The 25564-nt window shown below is 54.9% G+C and overlaps 1 protein-coding gene across 5 annotated transcripts in view; it reads left to right on the top strand.

The window, feature by feature from the left end:
* CALN1 (calneuron 1) overlaps positions 1–25564 on the top strand; it is a 477468-nt gene that overhangs the window by 219647 nt on the left and 232257 nt on the right. The window lies entirely within an intron of this gene.

Raw genomic sequence — 25564 nt, 5'->3', positions numbered from 1 at the left:
ACTGTGACTGTGGTTTCTGGACACCAACCTGGTGAGCGCAGACGGGCCCCCAGACGGACACTGGGCAGCGGGCGCGACAGCCGCAGGTCACCTGAGCTGATGTCCCGTGACGGAAGCCGCAGGCCCGGGGAACGGCAAAGGCCTCTCTCCTCCGAGACAGCCTCTTCTCTAACAACTTTCCGGAGCTCGGCGCTGACAGCAGGCAGACGGCTCCTGACCGAGATCCCGCCACTCAGAAGCTTCCAAGGACAGAGCGCACAGGAGCGAGGCCTCTCGGGTCAGAGCAGGACCCGGAGCCCCTCCCGGGGCAGGCGCCCATCCTGGGAGTGGCCGACCCAGCCCCGGAAGCCACACCGGCAGGTGGGACCACCGCGGCCTGCGCCGTGAGGAGCAGCTGCTTGGACGGCCCTCTTGGCACACAGCTGAGATCTGCCGGCAACGTGTCAGCCTGAACATTCGCCATTTTAGGCTGATTTATGAGGAAAGGGGCTCAATTCTGCTAGCCCGGGAGCCGACGCAGGCGCCGGGTTTTTGTCCTACTCTGACGGGGGGCAAGGGGGGTCCTCGATGTGTCCTCCGCTCGGAAGGGATGCAGCTTTAGGCGCCGGGAACACAGCTGTGCCCTCGCGTTTACTTGTCCCAGGGCCCGGGACCGTTTGGGGACAAACAGCGCCTTATTTGGAGTTGTTGATTCTTTCCCCACGTCTCTTGCGGGGGTGACCTCAGATAACCTGGTGCAGCTCGGGAAGACCTGAAGAGCCCAGGAGAGCTTGCCTGAGGGGACGTTCCATCTCCTTCGTCCCCTACTAGAAATTGGCAAAGACGCCAAGCGGGTGGGGTCCGTCTCTGTTGGCTGGTGGCAGGCCCTTGGGTCCTAAGGACCAGGATTCTCCCGAGGACCTCGTGCTTGCCCTGGGATCATCCCAGATTTCTGCCTCCCGGACTACACGCACCGCGTTCTCGGAGTTACCCCCACGGCGGGGCTCCTGGACGTCTGCGTCCTGTGGTGCCTGAGTGTTTCCTAGAAGGGAGACGGGTTGTGCCAAACCCTCTCGTTAGCACAAGAGGTGGCGCCTGGGTGGCTCAGTGGGTTAAAGAAGTGGGTGGGTCCTTGGTTGGACTGCGGTCCCCTTAGAAGGCTCCTACCGGCGACGCTTGGGCCACAAGAGGTCCAGGTTCGTGAAGACGGTGTCTCCTCGGGCCTCCCCTAGGAAATCTGTGTCTCCACAGGGCTCCCCTAGGAAATCTGTGTCTGCATGGGGCTCCCCTAGGAAATAAGACACCTACAGACATGGGCGGCAAATGTGAGGGTGTCCCCCTCGAACTCACAGTCCTCCTGACATAAGCTGGTCCTCCGGTCACACTCAGAATGTCCTCGGCTGGTCTCTGGACGTGGGGACAGTGTTGGACAGGGGACCTGTGAGTGTGACTCTGCTGGTGGCAGAGTCCCAGGGGTGAGCGGTGGCTCTGTTATGGGTCAGACCGTGTCCCCCCGAAAGTGATGTCGGTGTCCTCGCCCCCTGCTGAGTACCACAGAACGCAACCGTATTTGAGGAGAGGATCTTCACAGAGGTAATCACGTTAAAATGAGGTGGTCGTGTGGTCTGTAACCCAGCACGACTGGCGTCCTTTTGAAAAGCAGAGATTTGGACGGACGCACACAGAAGGACACCGTGAGACGGTGAAGGCTACGGACCACACAGCAGCAGGGATCACCAGACTCCGTTACCTCCAGAGGTTAGAGGAGAAGCGGGAACAGAGGCTCCCTCGCTGCCCTCAGACAAACCACCCTGGGGGCTCCTGGGGGCTCTGTCGGTGACGTATCGACACTTGACTTCGGCTCAGGTCATGATCTTAGGGTTGTGAGATCGCGCCCCGCAGTGGGGTCCACGCTGGGTGTGGAGCCTACTTGAGGTTCTCTCTCTCCCTCTGCCCCTCCCTGCCCTCTCTCTCTAGACAAAACAAAACAAAAGAACCAGCTTTGCCAACCCCTCGATCTTAGCCTTCCAGCCTCTGGAGCTGAGAGAAAGTAAAATTCTGTTGTCACGATCTGCGCTGCTGCGTTCCAGCGGCTCCAGAAAAAGGAACCAGGGTCTTGCAGGGAGGGGGAGCCCGTGAGAGGCCAAGCAGGACGCTGTCGAGGACCGGAAGGCCGCGTGCTCGAGGGGGACAGTGGTGTCCGCTCGGTGGGGGGTGCGTCTGTGTTTCTGTCTCGCACACACTATGTGTCCTTTTTCTTTTTCAAGTCATCTGTGAGCCCTGCGTGGGGCTCGGACTCCCGGCCCTGAGATCAAGGGTCCCCCGCCGGGTAACCGGCCAAGCCAGCCAGGCCCCCCGCGCTGTACCCGTCCTGTAGCCTTCAGCTTTCACAGCCTACGGGGTCCGTGTGGGTATCATCCCCATTTACAAGCGGGGAAACTGAGGCACAGAAGGACAGTCCTTGCCCAAGCGCGTGTGGCTGGCAGATGGGAGCCTGACGGCGGCCGCTCCCGGCCCTGTCTTGGGGCTCCGGGGCTCGCACAGTCTTTCCCTTCCTGCAAGGCCGAGCCGCCCTGGGGGGTCCTTGTGTGGGCTGCTCCCCGCCGAGGCTGCTTCTCGCAGATTCCCGCCCGGCCGGCTCCTGTTCTCTGGGTCTCAGCCCCAGGGCTCATCTGAGGTTGAACCCCCGTCCCCCGTGTGTGTTTTCGTTGTTTTGTTCAACAGCCCTTGCCCCGTCGGGGACCTCCCTCCTGCTCACACACGGGTCCTCGTCTGAGCCCACCGGCACGTTTCAGGAGAACCGGGACCTTCGCTGGCTTCTCCCGGCCTCTAGCCCAGAAACGCGATTGGTTCCTGCGGCGGAGAAATTGTTCACCAACTCGTGCCCTTCGTGGTTCAAGCACTGGGGGCCTTTCCTGCCGCACCGGAGCCCGGGCTCCGACTGGCACAGGCAGTGGATTTGTGAAGGTCTTTGCTACGTGGGAGGCCGCTTCTGTCTCCCCCGCCCCCTCCGCGGTCCCTCCCCCGCCAAGGGCCTGTAAGGGGAAAGTGGAGGCCAGAAGTTGGCTTTGTCATTGGACGGTTGTTGCCACCCTGCCCAGGAGGCGGAGAGTCTGGGGTCAGAGACCGTGGCCTTGGGTCAGTCGACTAACACAGCGCCAGGTCAGACGCGTCCTCGGGGCTGCTGTGGTCCCGGCCCCCTGGGAGTGACCGGGGAGGTGGGAATCCTCTACCTTGTAGGGGGCTTCGGAAGGTGCTCCCTGCCCCTCAGTGGGAGACCAGCTGCCGCAGGCTGCAGGGCAGGACCCCCGCGTGAGGGACAGGCAGCCGTGCGCAGTCCTGCAGCGCCGGCCCGTTTGTGGAGAGGCAGAGCACGTTCTAGCCTGTCCCGTGGGCCGACGAGCTCCCACCAGCTGCCTCCTGCTGCCCTGCGTGCGGTTTCCAGGCCTGGGCTGAGGCCACCCCAGTGCTCATGTGCAGGGTCAGCTCACACATCTCGAGATGGTGCCAGCGCTGCCTCCGTCCATTCTTTTAGGCTGCCGTTGAGCAAGCATGTATTGAGCGCCACTATATGCGGGGGACAGCTGGTGGGCCGGTAGCTACGGGAGCAATCGTTCTGTTAGAGTCTTTCCCTGGGACGTGTCGGGGGGGACATCGGGCAGGTGGACGGCGTTCGGTGCCCTCGGCTCAGACTGACCACATCCTGTCCGCAGGCTGGGGCGGAACCCCCCGGGGCCTCCCTCCGTTGTCCGCCCCCTGACAAATGGGAACAGAGTGTGGGGTCTTCCTCCGAGGGGCCTTCCAGGGTTGGTGCATGAGCCGAAAGCACCGGGGCAGTTCGGGCAGGAGGCGCAGAGGGCAGGTGAGGCTCTGGCCCGGGCACGGGTGAGCCCACTTCCTGGGCTGCTGCTCCAGGGTCCCAGAGGACAGAGCAAGCCCCTTCCCTTCCTTCCCAAGGAGAGCTTCGTAAGCAACCTGACTTTGGCTGAACATCTTAAAAAAATAAATGGGCATTTGTCATTTGCAGAACGTGAAGGGACCCTGAGATCATGACCTGAGCCGAAGGCAGCGGCCCAATCCACTGAGCCACCCAGGCGCCCCTGCAGAACGTGAAGGGACAGAGAAGGTCTGCTCTTGATTCAGCAACAAGCTGGTGTCTGGCATGAACCTTGGAGTGGGGGCGGGGTTGCCGAGAGGTGTGAAGACGGACAGGGCAGCCCGGTTTGGGAAGAGGCTCACACACCGAGGGGGGGGGGGTCTGACCTGGCCCATCCCAGTGGGCTCTGCCTGGGCCTTAAAGAGCCCTCATACTGGCTGCAGTGAGCCGCAGGAGCTGGTGGGGACACTGAGGCCGACAGGAACCGTGCTTAGACGTGCTGTTCTGAAGCCACAGCTCTGGAGGGTGGAGGTCCTACCACCAAGCCGGGAAGGGGTCGAGGGTGAGCTTTGGGGTTGAGCTACATAGGACCACACTGACCCTCTAGGCGGTGTTCAGGTAGGAAGAGCAGAATGACGCAGAGCTTTACAGGTGTGGTGTGGTTTGGTGTTAGAGAGATGGGGGTGGGGCGTAGAGAGAGAATCGCAAGCAGGCTTCGCGCCCAGCCCGACCTGGGGCTTGATCTCCTGATTCTTGATCAGAATCAGATGCTTAACCCATGGAGCCAGCCAGGCGCCCCTGTTTTTATTTTTGTTTTATTTTCATAGAATGTGTGAACAATCCTCTTTCACTGCTCCAGAGTTTAAAAAAAAAAAAAAGAAAAGAAAAGAAAGCAAGCAAGCAAGCGTCCCAACTCACGCTTCCATTGAGAGGACCTCATTTTCTGTGCGGGGGCCGCGACAGAGGGGGGCGACGAGAGGGAGCAGGCGTCGCGGGGAGACGGGGCGGCTCTGCTGTGTGCGGTTTTTATCAGACTTCTTGTCATGAGCCAATTTTCATGTTGAAATGGCTTTTCTCCCCCCAAACAAATGGCTTTTTATGTGGTTGAATGGGGTGGCTTGCGCCTTCTCTGAAGATTAGCCGACTCTGTTCTCCGCCTGCGCTAAGACACGTACCTTCTGAGGTACCTTCCGTACCTTCCGGAACCCTTCCGAGGGCAGAGACTGACGGGTGTGCTCCCCACAGAGGAACTGGTTAATAAGACTTGGGAAAAGACAGTTTCTAGAAGAATCGGGAATGAGAACCGATGGCTTGAGTCTTCTGAAAGTGGATTTCCGTCCACTCAGAGACTTCGGGGGGCCTCGGGCTAATGGACCCCAGAAGGGATGGGGCATTTTGAGGGAAGTTTTCAGTTCATTCATTGCCCCCTCCCTTTTTTAAAGATTTTATTTATTTGAGAGAGAGAGAGAGAGAGGGAGGGGCAGAGGAGAGAGAATCGGAAGCCGACTCTGCCCTCAACGCAGAGCTGGACGTGGGGCTTCATCCCAGGACCCAGAGATCAGGACCTGAGCTGAAAACTAGAGTCAGACACTCAACCCACTGAGCCACCCAGGCGCCCTACTTTGGTTTTGTTTTTTAAAATAGTATTTGGTTATAAAATATAAATCCAGGAGCGCCTGGGTGGCTCAGCAGGTAAGCATCTGCCTTCAGCTCAGGTCATGGTCCCAGGATCCTGGGATGGAGCCCCGCATCGGGCTCTCTGCTCAGCTAGGAACCTGCTTCTCCCTCTGTCTGCTGCTCTCCTGGCTTGTGCTCTCTCTCTCTCTCTCTCAAATAAATAAAATCTTAAAAAAAACCAGACACACTGATGGATTTGCCAATAAAGTATAAGGGTGACCACTAACTGTCTCTGGGCAACTGAAATGTCACCGTTCTATGATAGTTTATCCCTGCATTTTGTTGTATTTACTTCCTGTCTTTTTTTCCCTAGACATGGGTTTTCACCGAGCAAGTCATGTTGCTTATATAATTTCTAGTCTGATATTTAAAGAAAATAGATTTTCTCACGTCATTTCGTAAATGGGGTTTTTGATTGTGCCGTATATTTGGCCATGTGGAGGTAATTAAATGGACATCACGCAGGTTTTTGGTTGTTGTTTTACCATTTTCTTTTCAATAACTTCAGATAGAAAGAGTCAAAGACGGTGCAGCAAACAGCCCTATATCTCTCAGCCGATTCTCGGATTGTTGACGTTGGGCCACATGTGCTTTACCATTCTCTGTCGCTCCCAAAGGAATGTCATTGTTTTCTTGGAAACCTTTGTAGAGTGAGCAGCAGATGTGATACCCCAGTATTCTTGGGTACTCTGTGCACATTCTCCACAAAGACAGTCTCCCGGCTAACCATGATATCCTCAGCAAAATGAGGAGACTCGTGCCCTGTAGGGCCACCACAGAATCCACGGTCACCGTCGGATTTCCCCGTTACCCCAGTTACCATCGCGCTCGCTGACTCATCCAACCCGAGATCGTAGTTAGCATTTATCTGGGATGTCTTTCTTTTTCCTCCAGTTTCCGAAGCTTCCTTACATTTTGTGTTTGCTTTGTTTGTTTGTTTGTTTCTGCTCTCGCCGTGTGGACGTCCTTGACATTAAAGACCACTTACCCTGTAACCTGTCCCTCACCAGGTATGCCCGTGTCTTCTTATGGCTGAATTTAAGTCATCCAGCTTTTGCAGAAATATCACCGACCTAATGACGGTGGGGTCCCTCTCGCAACATGGGATCGGGGGACGTACAATGGTGATCTGCCCCATCACTTGTGATACTAACTTTGGTCGCTGAATTCAGGTAGAGTCTGCCAGGCTTCTCAATGTAAAAATGACTCTCTTGCCTTCAGAATTAATAAGTACTTAAAGGGGAAATACTTTGAAATTCTTCAATATCTGATTCTCTTGAGTTTTCGTATCCGTGAGGGATTCTTGCCTGAATCAGTTATGGCAGTGGTGGTTACCAAATGATTGTGTTTTCAAGCCCAACATTTCTTGTGCATTTATCAGCGTAACTCTATAAGCAGGAGACTTCTGTTATCTCTGTCCACCCGTCCGTCCGTCCGTCCATCCATCCGTCTATCCATTCACTGATATCCGTATTGGTTCATCAATTTTCATTTTATTCAATTGATCATTCTCTCTCCTGGTCATTGTTCATTTTCATGTTAGCAGCAGACCGCTCTCAGGCTGGTTCTTGGATCTTTTTCAGTCTAATCTCATCATTGAAAATGATGGTCACACAGCACAGAAGGCTTAAACATTTATTTTCTACTTGGCAATCAATAATGAGCACTTTCCATGTTAGGAAGACTTTACAGTGTTATTTTTAGTCAGGGCAGAGTGTCCATCAAATGTGCTCCGTGCTTCAGCTCTCCTGGTGGGCGAGAAGGTCTGAGGAAGGCCCCTCTCCCATGCGACGACTGTCATTTTGTTGGACTGGGACACACAGTGTCACCAGCAACAGCGCACCGGGCAGGAACGTGTCCGGCGTGTTTGGGTACCAGCATCTTGGCCTCCAGCTTGTCACTGATTGTGCTGCTGCTACAGGGACTGTCTGCACAGGAAGCGGAATTCTTCACCGTGGGGCTACCCCTCCTGTAAGCTCCAGCATCCTAGGTACCCATCAGCTGGAGATGGAGTGTTATAGGGTGGCTTAAATAATCTCAGGTTGTGTGGGTCCACATGTGTAGATGTGTGTGTGTGTGTGTGTGCATGGGTTTGTATTCACTGTATTACATTTGCATGCCCAGCACGCACACACGTGTACACACACACACACGCACACGCACATCTCTTCAGAATGCAGATGAAACTCCAGGACAGCAATAAGACTGGACCCGGGATAGGAAACAGAAGTGACCCATAAGGAACTTCAAACCAGTGTATGCAAATCACACTTCCACGAAGCCGCAAAGTCATCTGAAGTAAATATGGTGTAACGCATAGACTTGATAAGGGGCTGCGTTAGGTAAACACATGTTTACTGTAATATTCTCTTTTCTGGACTCCCATGTGAAGTCTTTTATGATCAGTAAAGATTTTTTTTAAAAACATGACTGGGAATGATCAGTACTAAATTCAAGATAGTGGTTTTATCCACGGGGCGAGGGAAGTAGGATCAGGGGAGAGTGACCCAGGAGCACCACTGGGATACGTAAAGCCGACCTTCTTTTTGGTTTTCTGAAAAAATTAGATCAGAATTGCAAAATGTTAAGATTTGACTTAGTTTAGTTGTGGGTTTGCAAGGGCTCACCTACAGCATTCTCTCGGCTTTCCTGCATTTGTAAGAAACCGGGCCATAGAGATGAGAAAATAAGGTTCTCACTCTCTGGACAGGAAGGAGGTAATGGAATTTATAGCATGCGTGGCATGTTAGCTCTGAGAAGCAGAGCCTGAGGCAAGGCTTAAGTGCTATTGTCTTTGGGGAGGGACAAACCCAAGGCAACAGAATGAGGAAGAAGAGACGTGAAAGAGGAAAGAACGAGAAGCAAACACCAAATGAACCATTGCTGGGCTGGCCGCTGTTTTATGAGGTCTTAGCTATGCAGGATGTGTCCACATAGGAAATCCAGGAACCCTGTCTGCGGACAGTCCACTGGAGAGAGGAATGGAGCAGGAATTCATTTCCTAGCCGCCTCCTTCTCTGTTTTGTCAAAACTGACTTTTCGGGAAGTTAATGCTCACATCCTTCTGGAGTGGCTCCTCTAAGCCCTTCTGGCCCCCACGAGGGAGGCAAGGTTACCTACAGAGTGTGGCGCTTCTTCTGAGTTAGGAACTGTGAGGGAAGGCCTTGGGGCCATCTGACCTTAAGAAACCTCCTCTGAGTCCCCCTGCTGGCAAGGGCGGCCGCAAACCCAGTGAGTGAGTCTGATACTAATGGGAAGGGTCCCCTCTTTTGTCCCAAACACGGGAGGATATGAGGATACAATTTGCAGGGAGGAGGGGTGAGGACTGACGACCTCTTTCTTTTCTGAGGAGCACTTGGGGGACTACAGGATTCACTGAGGTTTGGGGGATGGAGATTTGGGAGGTGGGATTGGGAGTTTGGGGAGAATCATGAAGAGCTTGGATAGAGGCAGGGGGCAAGGACCGTGTCGGTGACAGAAGTGGAAGGGCTCCTTGGGAGGTGACTTCTGGTTGGGTTGAGTGGGAGAGGGAGGCCTCGGAAGGGCTGATGGTCTGGAGAAATGCTCAGGGGCGATGGTTGTAGAAGGCCGGAGAGCAGGTCGATGGAGGGACGCTTGGAAAAATCCAAGACTGAAACTTTAGAGAGTCAGATTCAGAGCTGGAACTCTTCTGGGCAAGGATGGGGATCAGAATGTGGCCATGGGTGCGGGGCGTGGGGGTGAAAGTTAGGGGGGCATCAGCGGTTAAGGGTACAGAGGTCGCTTAGAATGGCAGCCGGAGTCTGGAAACGGAGCGAGCGTGAGGTGCTGAGCATGGCAGACGTTGAAAGGCGTGGAGAGGAATGATTAGTAAATTTAGCTCAGCTCTGCACCGGAAGGCCAACGTAAATGATGAGGAACCGTTTCAACATTGAGTCACCAAGGGACCCAATTAGCAAATGGGTCAGCCATTTTATCGTCAACACGAAACCGAATCATCACCATATAATCTTGAATGCAATCACCATCCCTCTGTAAAGATCTTACGCGTTCTCCCACTGCAAAGTCAGTTTCCTCCCGTGACCCCTCCCTACCCCCCGCCCCACCACCCCCTCAGCTTTCCGCCATTGTGGGTGTTGGAGCTCGCATCACGGGGTGCTGTCATGCCTGCCTGGCATTCTGCCGCTCTTCCCACCTGCCCCGTCACTGGTGCTTGCTGGGTCAGATCTCACCCTGCATGGGGTCCCCACCCAGCCTGGTCCCTGACGGCCCGTGGGTGCCCAGCACATTGCAGCGTGGGGATGCTGGCAGCGAGAGGGCTGGGCCAGCAGCAGGCGACTTGCGGACCGCGGGTCACTTTCCATGTGATGGTGGAGACAACTCCTTGATGAGGTCATTTCCTGGTTTCTGCCCTCTCCCATATAACCTTCCTGTCTCCTCAAATTGTGCGCTCCTTGTAGAATATTTGGAAAACCTTAATAATCCCTCCTAACCCTTAACCTTCAGCAACAACTGCTATTGATGGCTTCGTGTATATGTTCACCGTCGCGCATTTTATTTATTTCTGTGAGTGGCGAAGACGTGCACGGCACACACTGAAAAAGGCACGAAAGCGTGTGCCGTGAGAGTCTCTCTTTTCCTGTCCTTCTTCCCTCCGCCCAGAACCCGTCTGCAGGGGAGTTGTCTGATTCCTGTACATTCATCCAGAAATAGCCTTACTTTTACGAGCAAGTTTGTGTCTTTTTTTTTTTTTTAAGCATTTTCACACAAAAGGTAGTATTTGAAGGATCCCTCTTTGCATCTGGCTTTTTTTTCATGAACAACGTGTCTTGCAGGTCACTCCACATCGGGATATAAAGAAGACGCTCCCTCTTTTTCTGGCTGCATGGTCCTCCGTTGTTTGGGTGTAGTATACCCAGTTGAACCAATTTTCTGTTAGTGGGTGTTTGAGTTGATTCAGATCCCTTTAGTTTTCAGTGTTTTATGATGGGACGTGCAAGCGGCGTGTACCCCCATGGGGACCCATCGCCCAGCTTTCACATGGGACCAGCCTTGTTTCATCTGTACCCCATCTGCCCGCCTTCCTCCTCCCTCTAGGATTTTAAAGCAAATCTCAGACCTTACATCATTTGGTCTGTAATTATTTGAGCGTCGATTTCTAAAAAGAAGGACTTAAAAAATCCTAATCTCTTACCTACCGTGATGAACCGTAATCCCTTATGACCATTAAAATCGGATCTTTAGGGATGCCTGGGTGGCTCAGTTGGTTGGACGACTGCCTTCGGCTCAGGTCATGATCCCGGAGTCCCAGGATCGAATCCCACATCGGGCTCCCAGCTCCACGGAGAGTCTGCTTCTCCCTCTGACCTTCTCCTCGCTCATGCTCTCTCACTGTCTTTCTCTCTCAAATAAATAAATAAAATCTTTTAAAAAAAAAACTGGATCTTTAGACAAATATATAAATAATGTGGCGACCTCAGGCATGGCTCATGCTTCATTCCGTACGTGGGTGCGTCCATACCAGCGGGGACGTGTCTAGAGAGGGAACGGCTGAGGTAAAGTGTGCTCTGTTTTTAATAGACTTGAGATTGCCGTGCTGCACTTCAAAGAGATTCTGCTAATCTGAAGTCCGGCCCTCCGCATTTGGAGGGCCTGCTGCCCACAGCCTTGTCTACACAGCCTGCTCCCAGCCTTCTTGAGCTTTACCTGCCCGTGGAATATATTCTACAAATGTCTTCTTGCATTTTTCTCATCAGGAGTTGGGTTGAACGTTGTTTTATAGGCCTGAGAGCCATTGGTAACTCCTTTCTTGGAAACTGCTCACATTTTCTGAAGATTTCTCTTTGGGTTGGTTGGCCTTTTTCTTACTGATGTATGGAAGAGCTTTTTCAATATAGAGGAAGTGGGCTCCTCGCTTGTGACAGGCGCTGTAAATATTTTCACCTTCTTTCTGATCTTTGATGGAACTTGCTAGAGTTTTTTGACATGACCAAGCTTTTAACATTTTTAAAGCTTTTAATGATTTATGTAGAATTATCGATCTTTTATTTTACAGCTTTTGGTGTTCGCTGCATAGTACAGCCTTTTATCTGCTCTGAGATGATACAAAAGTTTCCTGTTGTTGTTTTTTTTTTTTTTCTACTACAATTAGGATTTCATTTTATATCTTTCACCTTTGATCCTTCTGGAATTTTTTTTGGTCTAAAATGTGGAGGATGGTTTTATTCTTTTTTTTTTTTTTTTCAGATATCTACTTAGTTGTCTTGACAACATTTTTTGACTCTACCATTTCACATTATTTGAAATGTCACCGTTGCCGTACACTGAATTTCTGTATTAATCCAGACCAATCTCTGCTTTTCCTATTCTTTTCAACTGAATGCCTTATTATCTTACATTAAGCTAATTGCCTATTGATTGTGGTTTCTCATTTTTATTATAAATAAGGCTGTGCTACCTGTCTTTGTGGATTAAACTTTGTACACGTCTTTTAGCATAAATTCCTAAAAATGAATCACTGTGTCTAAAGGTATAATTGCCTTAAAATCTTTTTTTTTTTTTTAAGATTTTTATTTATTTATTTAACACCAGAGAGAGAGATCACAAGTAGGCAGAGAGGCAGGCAGAGAGAGAGGGAAGCAGGCTCCCTGCCAAGCAGAGAGCCTGATGCAGGGCTCGATCCCAGGACCCTGAGATCATGACATGAGCCGAAGGCAGAGGCTCAACCCTCGGAGCCCCCCAGGTGCCCTAAAACTTTTCCTTAAGATTTATTTATTAGCGAGAGAGAGAAAGTGTGAGCAGGGGGAGGGGCCGAGGGAGAGAGAAAATCCTCAAGCAGACTCCCCACTGCGCACAGGGCCCGTGTGAGGCTCAAACACAGGACCCTGAGATCCTGACCGAAGCTAAAATCAGAAGTCGGCCGCGTAACTGACTGAGCCCCGGGCGCCCCTGGAAGTTTGTAGCTCTCGACGCCCCTCAGTCATCTCGTTCAGCCCCCAACCCTTCCTGCCTCTGGTGACCTCCGATCTGTTCTCTATCTCTGTGCGTTCCAGTTTCGTCCTTGAATTCCAAAGCAAAGTGGGATTGTATGGTATCTGCCTTTCTCTGTATGACTTACTTCAATTAGCGTGAGGCCCTCGAGGTCCATCCACGTCACTGCCACGTCACTGCGATGGCAAGATTCCGTTCTTTGGGACGGTTGAGTCATGCTCCGCTGTATACACACACCGCGTCGTCTCTGTCCACTGGTTCACCGATGCACACTTGCCTTGTTTCCGAATCTTGGCTTTTGCACATGAGGGACCTGTACCTTTTTGAGTCAAGTGTTTCCATTTTCTCTGGATAAATACCCAGAAGTGGGATTGATGGATCATAGGGTCTTTTTGGTTTCGATTTTGGGGGAACCCCCGCTGTTTCCCACCGTGCCCGCACCAACAGACTTTGCCACTCACAGTTCGCAAAGGCTCCTTTTACTCTGTAGCCTTGCCAGCACGAGGCCTTCCTTGTCTTGTGAGAACAGCCATTCTGGCCAGTGGAGGTGGTATCTATCTCACTGTGGTATTGAACGCCTTTCCCTGGTGACTGGTAAAATGTGAAGCGTGTTTTTATGTGCATATTGGCCATCTGTATGTCTTCCTAGGGCAGAAGCGTTTTTTTAACCACATTAACACAAAACACGCCGCCTCACTCCTTTACTCAGCAACCTGCTATGACTCCCGCCTCACTCACAGCAAAACCCAGAGTGTTGACAGTGGCCTATGAGGCCCTCCACGATCTGCCTTCTCACCCTGGTCTGTGCGATATCACCGCTGACTTCTCCCCCCTCACGCCCTCCATCCCGTGCCGGTCCCTTGGCCTGGTCACCATTGCTGCTGCACCCCAGGCACAAGGCCACCCAAGGATGAGCACGGATGGGGTCCTGGATCTGGAACTCTCTTGCCCGGGGAACCCGCGGCTACCAGCCTTCTCTCAGCCCAAATCTCTTCTCGTAGCCGCTCGGTGGCCCTGGCCTCTGCCCCTGCATTGCGACCCCGTGCCCGCCTCTCTCCGGTTCCACACTGCTGTCCGCTCTGCTTGTGTTTTCTCTTTTCCTGGCACCTGCCCCTTTCCTACCCGCCGTGTCACTGAGTCTCATAGACAAACCCGGAATAGGTTCTACCCATTTGCACTAGAAAATTAATGGGAAAAAAAAGTAACTCTATTGGATGTGATTTTTAGCTATCTGTATTTTCCTTTTGGGGAAAAACTGTGCCTTTGTCCACTCTTCTGTTGGGACATTCTGGAGAGACTTTTGACATAGATTATTCCTTTGTCTGATGTATGTCACTTAATTAATTTCCCAGGTTGTTTCTTTGCCTTGACTGGCTTTTTTCTTTCTTTTTTTTTTTTTTTTTGGATGTATCCATCTGCCTTCAAGTCTTTAGACTTTTTTAGGTTGTCGAATGTATTGTTTTAATTCCCTTTTTAAAAACATTTTCTTAAATTTTTTAAAAAAGATTTCATTTATTTATTTGACAGACAGAGATCACAAGTGGACAGAGAGGCAGGCAGAGGGGGAGGGGGAAGCAGGCTCCCTGCTGAGCAGAGAGCCCGATGCGGGACTCGATCCCAGGACCCCGAGATCAGGACCTGAGCCGAAGGCAGAGGCTTTAACCTGTTGGGCCAACCAGGTGCCCCCTTTCTAAAAAATTTTTCGGAAGTCGATTTGGGTAGATGCGTGACGTACAATCAGAACTTACTGTTTTCTGAGTTCTCAGCTGACGTGTACTAAGCCCTGTGTACTAAGTCACGCAACTCTCTCCCTGGGTTGAAACGGAACCTTCCTCGTGACATTTGCTTCCATGACCCGCAAGTCCACGAGCACAGGCCTGGCCCTTAGCTTCCTTCCGGCAAACTCGCCGGCTCTCCAGCAGAAATCAGGAATGATGCGCGCGCGCGCGTGTGTGTACATGCACACACGGGCGTGTACACAAGCGTGCACGTGTGTGTCCTGGAACCATTGACTTGCTCCCTGGTGACTCACTTAGGGTTACGTTTCCGGGTAGAATTCCTAGAACGATTTTCCTCCTTTTCTGAGCTGCCCTTTTCATGGTGAAGGGCCGGCCTGGGGTCCGTCTGCCTCTCCCTGTTACTTCTCTCGCTGGAGCCATTGTGAGGCTATGAAAACAGCCTTTTCAAAGGTGCAGCCTCATGTTGATGGGGAACCAGCGCGTCAAGACAAAATGAGAGAGTTGGCGATTTTAAGCAAATAAATTGCTTCCTACTGATAATGGGGTGTTTGTGCAGCCTGCAGCGGAGCACAGTTTCTTCCGTGTCCAGGCCTTTGTCGGTGATCAGGACGCCCAGTGTAGGACGGAATGTGGCCGGGAGCTGCTGGGAGGGTTGCTCTGGGGCAGCTCAGGGGGCGGAGGCAGAGAGTCTCGCAGTTCCCAGGGAGGCTCGGGTCCCGCTGCCTTAACAAGACGTGGGCCGCGTTTCCGTGTGTCCTTGCACGTGGGTGAAGGAAGGTCGGGGTGATGAGTTCGAATTGAAAAATTTCACAACCGAAGGGGAATCATTCTCTGGAGTAGAACCAGCCTCTCCAACGCCCCACCGCGTGTCCTTTGGCCCGGAGTCCCTGTGCCGTGGGTGATTTGGAAGAGGACGTTACGAGAAGTTCTGTTTCTGGCCCGAGCTCCCCGGGCAGAGTGTGCTGCTGGGAGTCTTTTGGACCCCGTTTTAGGCCTGGCCCCTGCCTTGGTCGAAGATGCTGCAGAATGGGTGGGTGAGGGCTGGAGAAGTTAAGGTAGACACAGGGGACCGTTGCTGACCTCCTGCCCTGCTGGGGTCAGCCCGCAAGACTGGCAGATGCCTGTGGCCAGCGGGGCCTGCCTGCTTCTGCCTCCTCCCGTCTGCTGTTCCCGATGGGCAGGTGGCGGGAGCAGGTGATGGCCTGGGGCTGGGGGTGCAGCTGCGGGGGTGGGGGTGTCCCTAGGCCTTTAAGGACCAAAGCTATCCTCCTGCGGGTGTCATGTGGTAGGATTGGTAGGGCCTATAGGGTTTACACAAAGGCTTTTGTTTGTTCTTCTGAATGTGACGTCCCTCGTCCCTCGGGGGCCCCAGGAGGGTGGTCACTGAGGGCGGTGACACGGAGGCTGAAGGGAGCTAAGTGCTTGGAGGAGAGGCAGGAAACAAGCGCAGCCCGCCAGCAGCGCCGTGTCGGAGGAGGGCCCGGTTCAGGGCCGGCAGAGAGATCCCCAGACAAGCTCGGGAGGCTGTTGGGGGGTCCGATGTGGTGACGTGATTCGTAGGGAGCAAGCACGCCGCAGAGACAAGGCCCGGGTCGGCTTCTCCCCCGTGTGGGTCCTGAGCTGATCCCCCCAGTTTAGCGAATTGGGATGTCGTCCCAAACCAGGAGAGAGGCAGAATTGGAGATACCAGAGCGTGTCCCGCCTAGAAAGGGGTGTGCACCGCGTGTGTGCAGAGCTAGAAACACAGGGTTCGGGGGGCAGAGGCTGGGCTCACAGGCCTGGGCTCCGATCGCTGTCTTGAGCCAACCACGTGGCCTGGTGAAGGGTAACAACGGAAGCTGTGTCACGAGGCGGCCTGTGAGTGCTAAACGAGCTCAGACCCCACGAGCTCTTAGAGCAGTGGCTGGTACAGACGAGGCGCGGTGCCCGTGTGGGCCTCATGCGGCGGCTGGGACCTGGAGAAGTTGCTGGAATCGGGCCATCTGCCGGCTACACGAGCGATTTCGCGTAGTTCTGCCTGAAACACACACAGACGCGTGCCTTCCACGGGCAGGGTGGCCGCCTCACGCGTCTGTCACAGCGTCCGGGGGCATCCGCGCCATGGGTCGCTGTCAGAGGCCGCGCACCTCCTTCCGGCTCTCCCTGCGGGGGAGAGGAGATGCGGCACCGTCTTCCTGACGGAGGCGCCGCTTCGGCGTGACCCGCTCTGTGGCTGTCCTGGTCTGTCACTCGTCCCTCCCTTGTCATTGAAGGTCGGGTGACGCGCCGGGCTCCCTCGGGGCCCCTCACTGAGGACTGGGTCTCGCCGAAGGGCCCCCCTCAAGCTCAGCCCCGGGCCTCGCCCCGACTGTTCCCAAACCCCGACTGTTCCCGAACCCCGTGTGCTGGCCTGCGCGGAGCCTTCTCCCTCCGCGTGAACCCACCGGATCTGGCCAGGGCTGACCGCCTCGCACAGGCACCTTCTCCTTATTAAAAACCAAACAAACGATCCAGGCCCCTGGTGTTTGCTCGGGCTTAGTCGTTGGTCTTCGGTTACAAAGTCATTTTCTGCTTCCCGCCTGGTCCGGGGAAAAGACTCGGGCTCCAGAAGGACACTCTGCACGGGTCGGGGGAGAATCCGACTTCAGCCACTGAGCCGTCCTCCACGTGCCTTTCCCACCGCGGGTTCCGTGCGGAACCCACCTCTTCCCAGTCGGGAGTCCTGTCTGCTGCTCTGCCGTGGTTTCCTGGGATGAGACCCCCGCGCCGAGAATGATTCCTGATGCAGTAGGTGCCCAAGAAACATTTGTGGGGTTGAGCTGAGCTGAGAAATGCAAAGGGAGGTTTTCCTTCTCAAGAGAATTCCCCAGGCCCCGCGGACGGGATGGGGTGCGAGCTGCCCCCGACAGGGTCACATCCTTTGCCTCTGGTTCATTTCTGGACCTTGGATCTTGTTCCCCGGGCCTCCACGCTGGTGCCAAATCCACAAAATGGTGTTTTCTCAGACGTTCATTATTCTCTGGTCTCAGGATACTAAGGTTTATAGCGCAGAATCCACACGTCTTAATGAAAATGAGTTGTGTCGACGATGACCGTGTTGTTCACGGATAAATGCCACACGCTTTGCTGCTTGTGGTGTCCCTTCTGCGCCAAGTGATCTGGTGCCCCCTTCCTGTCTCGGGCGACTTGCCGCTCTCGCTGAGAAGGGGCTCGTGGCCGTGTGGGAAGTGGCTTGTTCTGTGCGCAGGCACCACACCTGTCCCCGTGAGGCTGTTCCGTCTGCTGGGCCGTGGCGATGGCCCGCGTCCTCCTGGGACAGACTGCCCGGCATCGTGCCCCGGGAGCACTCCCAGGCTGGGGCGGGGAGCACGGCCGTCCTCACATTCCCCGTTCCTCTTCCTGTGTCGGGAGATCCCTCTCCCCCTCCGGGCGCAGCTCTGTTGTGTCAGTGCGTGTGCATGTGTGTGTGTGCACGTGCGCACGCGTGTCCCTAGCTAGATACCCGCTTTGAGCCTGTGCTGAGTGTGGGGTTTACTCAAAAGCCTGTGACCACCTGCAGGTCTTTTCAGATGATGTCTGGATCGCTGTCCTGCCCTCTTGACTTCAGGAACGAAAGCCTGTGGGTGACCGCTGGCTGGAAAGGGTCGTAGTTCACGGGAGACTGGCTTCTAGGCATAGATGTGGCCTGACATGGGGAATGGAGGTTCGTGGTCCTGCCTTTTGCAGAGTGTGATATTGTGATAAAATAGGAAACGAATATTTGATCTTCTTTCCTGATTCTGGGAGCTCTTGAAACCCTGGGGACCTCTGGAATAGTCAGTGTCCTTTGTATGCTGGTGAGACGCCTGGTGGCTGGAGTCCTGGGAGGGTTTCAGGACCAGGACTGGCTGCCACAGGGGCCGAGGTGTGATTAGAGGGTTGGAGCTTTTAGCCCCACACCCGGCCTCCTGGGAGGGGAGAGGCCTGGAGAACTGAGTCCCCAACCCAGTGGCCTGTGACATCAGCCCCGTAAAAATCCCGGACGGATGGTGGGGTTCAGAGCGCTCCTGGGCCGGGGAATGCACTGAGGGGCCGGGAGGGTGGTGTGCCCAGAAAGGGTAAGGGGGCTCCATGCCCCCTCGGCCCCAAGGTAGCACCTCGTCCTGGGCATCTCGTGCACCCGGCTGTTCCTGAGTCGTGCCCCTTTCAGAACCCGGCAAGTGTAAGCGAGGGGCTCTCCTGAGTTCCGCCAGCCATTCCAGCAGACGACCCAGTGCCAGGAGGGTTCATGGGAGCCCTAGACCTGATGGCCGCTAGTCACTGAGGCGGGCAGGGGGGACCTGTCTTTTACCGGCGTTGGAGGTGAGGAGAGGTGTGTGGGGCCGGACCCGCGGGTCGGCACGTACTGTGAATGGCGCGTGTCACGGGGGACGAGATCGCCGGCCGCTGGATCGGTGTCCGGAGAGCTGGAGGAGGCCCTGGGGGGGACCCCTCCCTCCCTGCGCCCTGTTGGTGTCAGAAGTGAGTAGAAGTGGATCCTGGTGGGCACCTTGGCCGAGTGGCTCAAGCACCTGAACATGTTCCTGCCCTTTGACCCGGGAGTCCTGTCCCTGGGACACCATCTGAAGGAAAGGATTGTCCAAACCCACAAAAATCTCCCTACAGAGATTTCCAGGGCAGCATTTTCTACAGGTGGGGATGATGCAGACGACCCACCGCTGGGAGTGGGGGGGGCTCACGGGGGCCGGGGCGCGTCGCGGACACTACGCCGCCACCAGAAGCGCCGTTGTGAGGGCCAGTAACATGGACACTCAAACGGTTGTGTGTTACGTGGGGGAAAATACAAAGCTTCAGAGAGGGCAGGATCCAAATTTAATTAAGAATATTTGTGCATTGGGGCGCCTGGGTGGCTCCGTGGGTTAAAGCCTCTGCCTTCGGCTCAGGTCATGATCTCAGGGTCCTGGGATCGAGCCCCGCATTGGGCTCTCTGCTCAGCCGGGAGCCTGCTTCCCTCTGTCTCTCTCTTTCTCTCTGCCTGTCTCTCTGCCGACTTGTGATCTCTCTGTCTGTCGAATAAATAAATAAAATCTTAAAAAAAAATATTTGTGCATCACAAACCGTAAGAGACTCTTAATCTCAGGAAACAAACTGAGGGTTGCCGGGGGTAGGGGAGTAGGGAGAGGGTGGTGGGGTTATGGACATTGGGGAGGGTGTGTGCTATGGCGAGTGCTGTGAAGTGTGTAAACCTGGCGATTCACAGACCTGTACCCCTGGGGCTAATAATACATTATATGTTAGTAAAAAATTATATAAAAAAAGAATATTTGTATGTCCAGAGTTTGGAATCAAATGCCCCAACCCATTAACCGAGGTTATTCCTGGCTGCTGATGGATTAGATTATGTTTTTCCTTATACCTTTTGGGGGCGTTCTTCGTAAGAAGCGCGCATTAATGTGTAACCTGGGCGATGCGGCCTTCCTGGGCAGGTCCGGCTCTGGTCTTCTGACCCCAGAGGTCCGGTCCAGAACCTCTCCAGACAGAAAACTGCCTTTCTCTCCCTCTCTTCACTCATCAGCAGGTCTTTTCGTCTAAAGACCCTCTGGCCATTCTCACCTCATACATATTCACATCTAATTTTCATGATTTTCCTTTCAGCCCTGCCTGGAACATTCTGTCCAACACGGGGTGCCCCTGGCTGGGGTGGGTTTTCATTGTTAATGTCTGCTCTAATTTGCTTTGTTCTGGTGCTGTTGGGGAATTTTCCATCAGCTTAAGCAACCCGGCGTGCCGAGATCAATTCCGCTTTATCTGTGCAGGTATAAACTGTGGGGACAGATAAATTCTGTCCTAGCTCTTCCGTCCTTAGAAATGCCCTAACTTCCTGACTGCCTGGTGCCACTCAATTTGAGGAGAGAAACGATTCTTTTTCATGACCTCGAATACTGAGTCTTTGGCTGATTTCACTGCTTAGCAAGTTACCGGGACGCTTTTCTTTCGGAGGTGCCGGCTGGGGAAGGAGTTGGCTTTGCTTTTAAATTCAAGGTGCCATTTGGGTCCCGAGGAAATGAGAACGGCCAGGAGCGTGGGGCTTCCTGAGTCAGGCCGCCTGATGTCTCGAGTGCTGGGCCTTCGACATTTTTCAGCCTCGTGTCTGCTCCTAGGGCTACCAGTGACTCAGGGCAAGTCTGAGGCCAAGGAACGACCCTCAGATTCTAGCCTCAGATCAGACAGGCAGTGATGCTGTCTGGGAGGGATGTTGACTCTTGCCAGCCATGTCCTTTTTTTAAAAAAAAATTATTTATTTTTTGAGAGAGAGAACAAGAGCAGGGAGCCTGATGCGGGGCTCGATCCAGGGACCCTGGGATCAAGACCTGAGCCGAAGGCCGATGCTTAACCAACCGAGCCACCCAGGCGCCCCGCCAGCTCTACCCTTTTGCAGGTGCCGCTCATCAGCGGTCCTTGCCAGCAAGGACCTGGACCCCGAGAGTGCATCTTCTGCCTCCTTGCTCACGCCACGTCCCTGCTGGAAAGCCGTCTTTGTTGCATTGACTATAATTCTCAAATTATGCTCAGAGGCTGAGATCACCTTTGCCAATCACTTATTTAATCAGGTTCACTGTGGGAATTATAATTGGTAATAATAATATTTCATAAGCCAGGAGCATACAGGATAATGTCTCCTAATCACCCAGGAAAGAAATAACAGACTCCGAGTGATAGGGGAACCGTGCTACTCGTCAGGCAGAGGGGAGATGAAAGAAATGAAGTCCAGATGTAGCCGGAGGTGCGCCTTTCTGTGAGGCGGTTCTCCGCGGAGTCTGTCCTTCCAGCCGACGGTTGGGCGTCAGCTGCCAGGTCCGGTCGTTCACTGCGCGGAGCCAGCAGGTCACGGTGCCTGTGTGGCAGGCAGGGTGGGCCTCTCTGAAGGTTACGACTCCAGGGACCGTTACACGGCTTGTAGCACTGCCTGCCTACCACGGGAGGCCTCAGCAAGGTAGAACAGATGTCCCTTCTCTTCTTGAGACGCCGCACGATGACCACCACCGCTAGCCAGGAGTAGCCCGGCCACGGCAGCGGCCAGTGTGCCGAGATCTCGGGAGACTGTTGAGATCAGCAAAGAGCAGCCTCACCCAGACCAAACACTGCGGTGGAGACTGAACAGATTTTGTATCTAGCAGGGGTTGACATAGGAAAACCCGTTGCTCTTCCTTATCGATCGGAGTTTGCAAATGAGCGCCGTGAATTTCAGCTGATTCTTCGAGACCAGAGCCTTGGCCAACGAATATTGACTCTGGCTGGTGTCTGGTGTCTGGTTTTCATCCGAGGCAAACTTCACTGGGGCGGGGCAGCCTGCCTGACGAGTCTGTTCTGTGTGGGGGCCGAGCCTCTGCCGTCGAATTGCCCGTATCCCTGCGGAGTGTCATGGAGCTGAAGCCTGGTTCTTAGGGGGCACTGGGTTGGGTGGCTGGTGGTACCAGTGGTGGCTCTGACCTGCTGGTGTAGTGAGAAGTGAATCCCTTGGGCTCTACACCAGGCTGATTTCTAGTCCGGCTTTGCTTGGCTCCAGAACATCGGGGAGGCAAGGCTCAGACCCCGGCAGGAATGCAGACTTCGGTTCTGGGAGATTCCGGACGCAGAGACTGGATTCCTCTGGCCCGGGGCCGTGTCTTAGGACCCTTCCTCTCCGGCTCACAAAATGACAGTTGCCCAGGCCCTTGTCACCGTCACCCGGGCTCCTTCTATAACGCGGGAGCACTGGCGGCTGTAGCCCAGGGAGGGGGCACATTCCAGCAAAAAGCGCACCGCATCACGGGGGTGTTCCTGAAGCCTGGTCTGTAGCCCCACTCCCCGAGGCTGTGGAGCGTGGCCAGGGCCCCTCCGTGTTGCCGGCAGGCTGCCTGTAGCCATAGGCCAGGGGATCCGGCCTGCTTCCCTCTCTCTGCCGGTTTTATGGGCGTATTTCTCACACCCTGTTCTGCTATTAAAAATAAAAATAACACGAGGCACACGTCACGTGTCTCCGGCTGCCGGACCCATTTCCTTCTAATAAGCTTCTCGTTTGCCTGGGCCTTCCCTGCCTTGGAAAGATTCAATCTCCAGAGGCCTGCATGATGGATTTCTAGTTTCAACCCCCCCCCCACCCCACACACCATTATTTTGAAAGAAAATGAAGTTAGGGAGCTTTTTCTGCCTGTACGCGCGTGTGCGCACGCGTACACACCCCATACACTCTCTACCTGGGAGCCAGGAGCAGACGTTCCGGGCAGACAGAGAAGTGCAGCTTTGTCCCGCTTACCTGGGGTGGGGGTGCTGCACAGAAAACAGAGCCCTGAGCTGGTTTGCACTGGGCTGGGCTGGGCTGGAGCAGGGCCGGAGCAGGGCTGGCCTGCTTGCTTCCTGCAGTCCAGTGCTGGGGTGGCCTCCGTCTGACTCCAGCAGCCCCAGGGTGGGGTGACTTGGAGTAGCCGGGGGGTGAGACGGGGGCACGGGAGGCAAACCCACCCAGGCCTTTACTTCCAGGCCAAGGTCATACACATCCTTGATGAGGCCTTGCTGGGGTGTCCAGGGTAAGGATACGGGCTCGCTCGTCGGTGAGATCTAGGGCACATGCAAGTGGACCGCAGGAAGGAGACCAGACCCTGTCACCCTGTCAGCAGAGGGGGTCGCCCTGTTGGGGCGATCGCAACGGCCGGGGAGCCCAGGCCCGAGTCGGAGAGATGGCGAGTGGAGATTGCCTCGGAAAAGGAGGACAAGGGGCCCGAGCTCAGCGAGCAGCCGGCCGTCCGGGCGGCCCGCTAGGACCCTGGGCCCGAGCTCAGCGAGCAGCCGGCCGTCCGGGCGGCCCGCTAGGACCCTGGGCCCGAGCTCAGCGAGCAGCCGGCCATCTGGGTGGCCCGCTAGGACCCTGGCCTCCTCTTTGACTCCAGGCCGGGCCCCTGTTGTTCTCCGAAATTTTCTACCGCCGCCAGCTCTGAAGTAGAGCCGTATTAGAGAGGCCAGAAAGAGATCCAACCCTACCCATTTTCGGATGGGGCGACGGAGGCTCAGGGAGACGCCGGCTCTGATTGCTGGGCAGGGCCAGACGGACCTCCCTGTGGGCTGACGCCCCCCCCCCCCGCCCCGGGAGACCCCGCTTCTGCACCCCCCTGCCGTGGGCCCCGGGGCTCAGGCCAGGTGAGGCCGTGGTCTCTGCCCCGCTGTCCTTGTGTGTTGTGTGCTGTAACCTCACGCTGGGCAGTGGCTCTGAGCTCTTTCCGGGCCACCTGGGACTTGGTAGGAAAACATACGGCTGCCCGAGGGAGTCTTGGGCACGTTTCATTGGTGAGAAAAGCCTAAAAGTACAGACAGCCTCCTTGAATCAGAATTAGGACCAGACTGAAATTTTTCCTTTATCCTCAACGGAAAAAAAGGGGTGTTTGCACAGTAGATTAATAGGGTATGAAGGAGAACACAGGCTTCCTGTTCTTCTCTTAAACACGTTAACAATGTCCGCAGATCCCCAGAAAAGGTCTGGAAGGACCCTAGGGATCCTCACGGCCAACCCAGCTCATTTTACACATGAACAATCCGAGGCCTCGGGGTTTGGCCGCGGCCCTAATGAGCTAATGCGCCTGGCCGGGAGCCTAGGGTCGCGGCTCACAGGCTGGTCTTCTGCTGGAGGAGCCCACACCGGTTCTCAGAAAGCGCCCCGCGTGCAGAGTCGGTGTCGATGGTGGATTTGCTGCTGATGCCCCGTCCTTGCTTACCGAGGACGTGACCTGTTCGACAGCTGCGTCGCCTCCTACGAGGAAGAAGGAAGCGGATGAGGAGAAGCCGCGATGTCTGCACCCACGTCGGATCCTCAGACGGGACGGGCTGATGTCATGAGAAAGGAATGACGGGAGCAGAAAGGGAGGGAACGCTGGCCCTGGTGGGCAAAGACATTCCTGTAGAGCCCACGGTCCCTGACCAGCCTTGAAGGTCCGACAGGATTTGGGCCTCTAAAGAGGAAGGCGGGGTATCTCAGGAGCAGTCCCGGATGCGATAGTGCGGCCGTCTGAAAATCGGGCCCCAGAGGTGCCAGTGATATCAAATATTTCCTTGGGGGGAAAAAAATAAAAAAAAAAAAAAGGCTTTTTTTTTTTTAGGTTGTTAGGTTGAGGGAGCTTATCCTGGGTTATCTGGGTCGGTCCTAAGTGCCACCCCAAGTGTCCTCAGAAGTGGAGGGCAGAGGAGGGTCCCAGGCAGAGGAGAAGGCGGCGACGTGGCCACAGAGGCAGAGAATGGGGGGCCCTGGCCACGCGCCAAGGTGTGCCAGCTGCCACCCAACGCGGGAACAGGCAAGGGGCAGACTCTTGCCCTAGGAGAGCACAGCCCTGTCCCCACTGTGCTCGTGGTCCTGATTTTGTACTTCTGCTTCCAGATCGCGAGAGAAGGACTTTCTGCTGTTTGAGCCTCAACATCTGTAGGGATTTGTGACAGCAACCCCAGGAAATCCGTGCAAATGGGAAGGGACCAAAGCTTGTTTCCAGGTGTTCACTGGGAGCATCCGGGGGGCTATTTCGAGAAGCAGCAGGGAAATGGGTGAGGGCCCGGGTCTCGGGCTGGTTTCAGCCTGTCCGTTTCCGCGTGGGTCTCTCCTGCCCCGCTGGGCTGGAGGGGAAGACCAGCAGGCTGGTCGGTTCTCTGGGATACTCGCTTCGTGTGCCTCAGGTGTGGACACCGGTCCTTGCTGAACACGTGATGAATGTTTGCGGCGGCCATACCTGCCCGCACCAGGCTCCCCGGTGAGGTTAGAGCAGGCCGGTCCCGGGCTCAGACACATGTCACCTTCAGACTCTGGCCTCGAACTCCCCACGCCATGCCTCGTGTGATGGGTTCGGAAACGCTCCGCCAACCCAGAACCAGCAGGCTGGGGGGGCTCGGGAGGGAGGGGTCCTGGCGGAAGGCAGGGCAGCTCAGGTTGGGGTCGGAGGAGGGGCGATCACCTGCCGCGTGGGGACGGCCTTATTGATAGCGGAGTCCTCTGGCAGCCGGAGAAAATGTGATTAAAGAGGCCTTTTGGGCTTTTATGACGCTCTGATCGATCGGAGGTTGTTTATAGCCGTGAAATTGCTGTCAATTAGAGGACGAAGTAAAAGCAGCCAGCTCGTGACTCCCGTCCTCCTACGGGGTGGCGGAGGGGAGTCTCGTCCTCCTCGCCTGTAAACGATGCGCCCCGGTTACGAGCCGCCCTGTCCTCACAGCCGAAACCTAACGTGCTCACTCCTGCCCAGGAGGGTCCTCCGCGAGCACGTTCTCCACCGGCCGGCCGTCTAATTGTGTGCCAGCTCTGCTGTTCCAGGGATGCGCAGGGCTGGTTTACTTTATACCCCCTCCTCCTCCT

This window comes from Mustela nivalis, assembly GCF_964662115.1.
Source record: "Mustela nivalis genome assembly, chromosome: 19".
Lineage (NCBI taxonomy): Eukaryota > Metazoa > Chordata > Mammalia > Carnivora > Mustelidae > Mustela > Mustela nivalis.
This window is presented reverse-complemented; position numbering and strand designations above follow the sequence as displayed.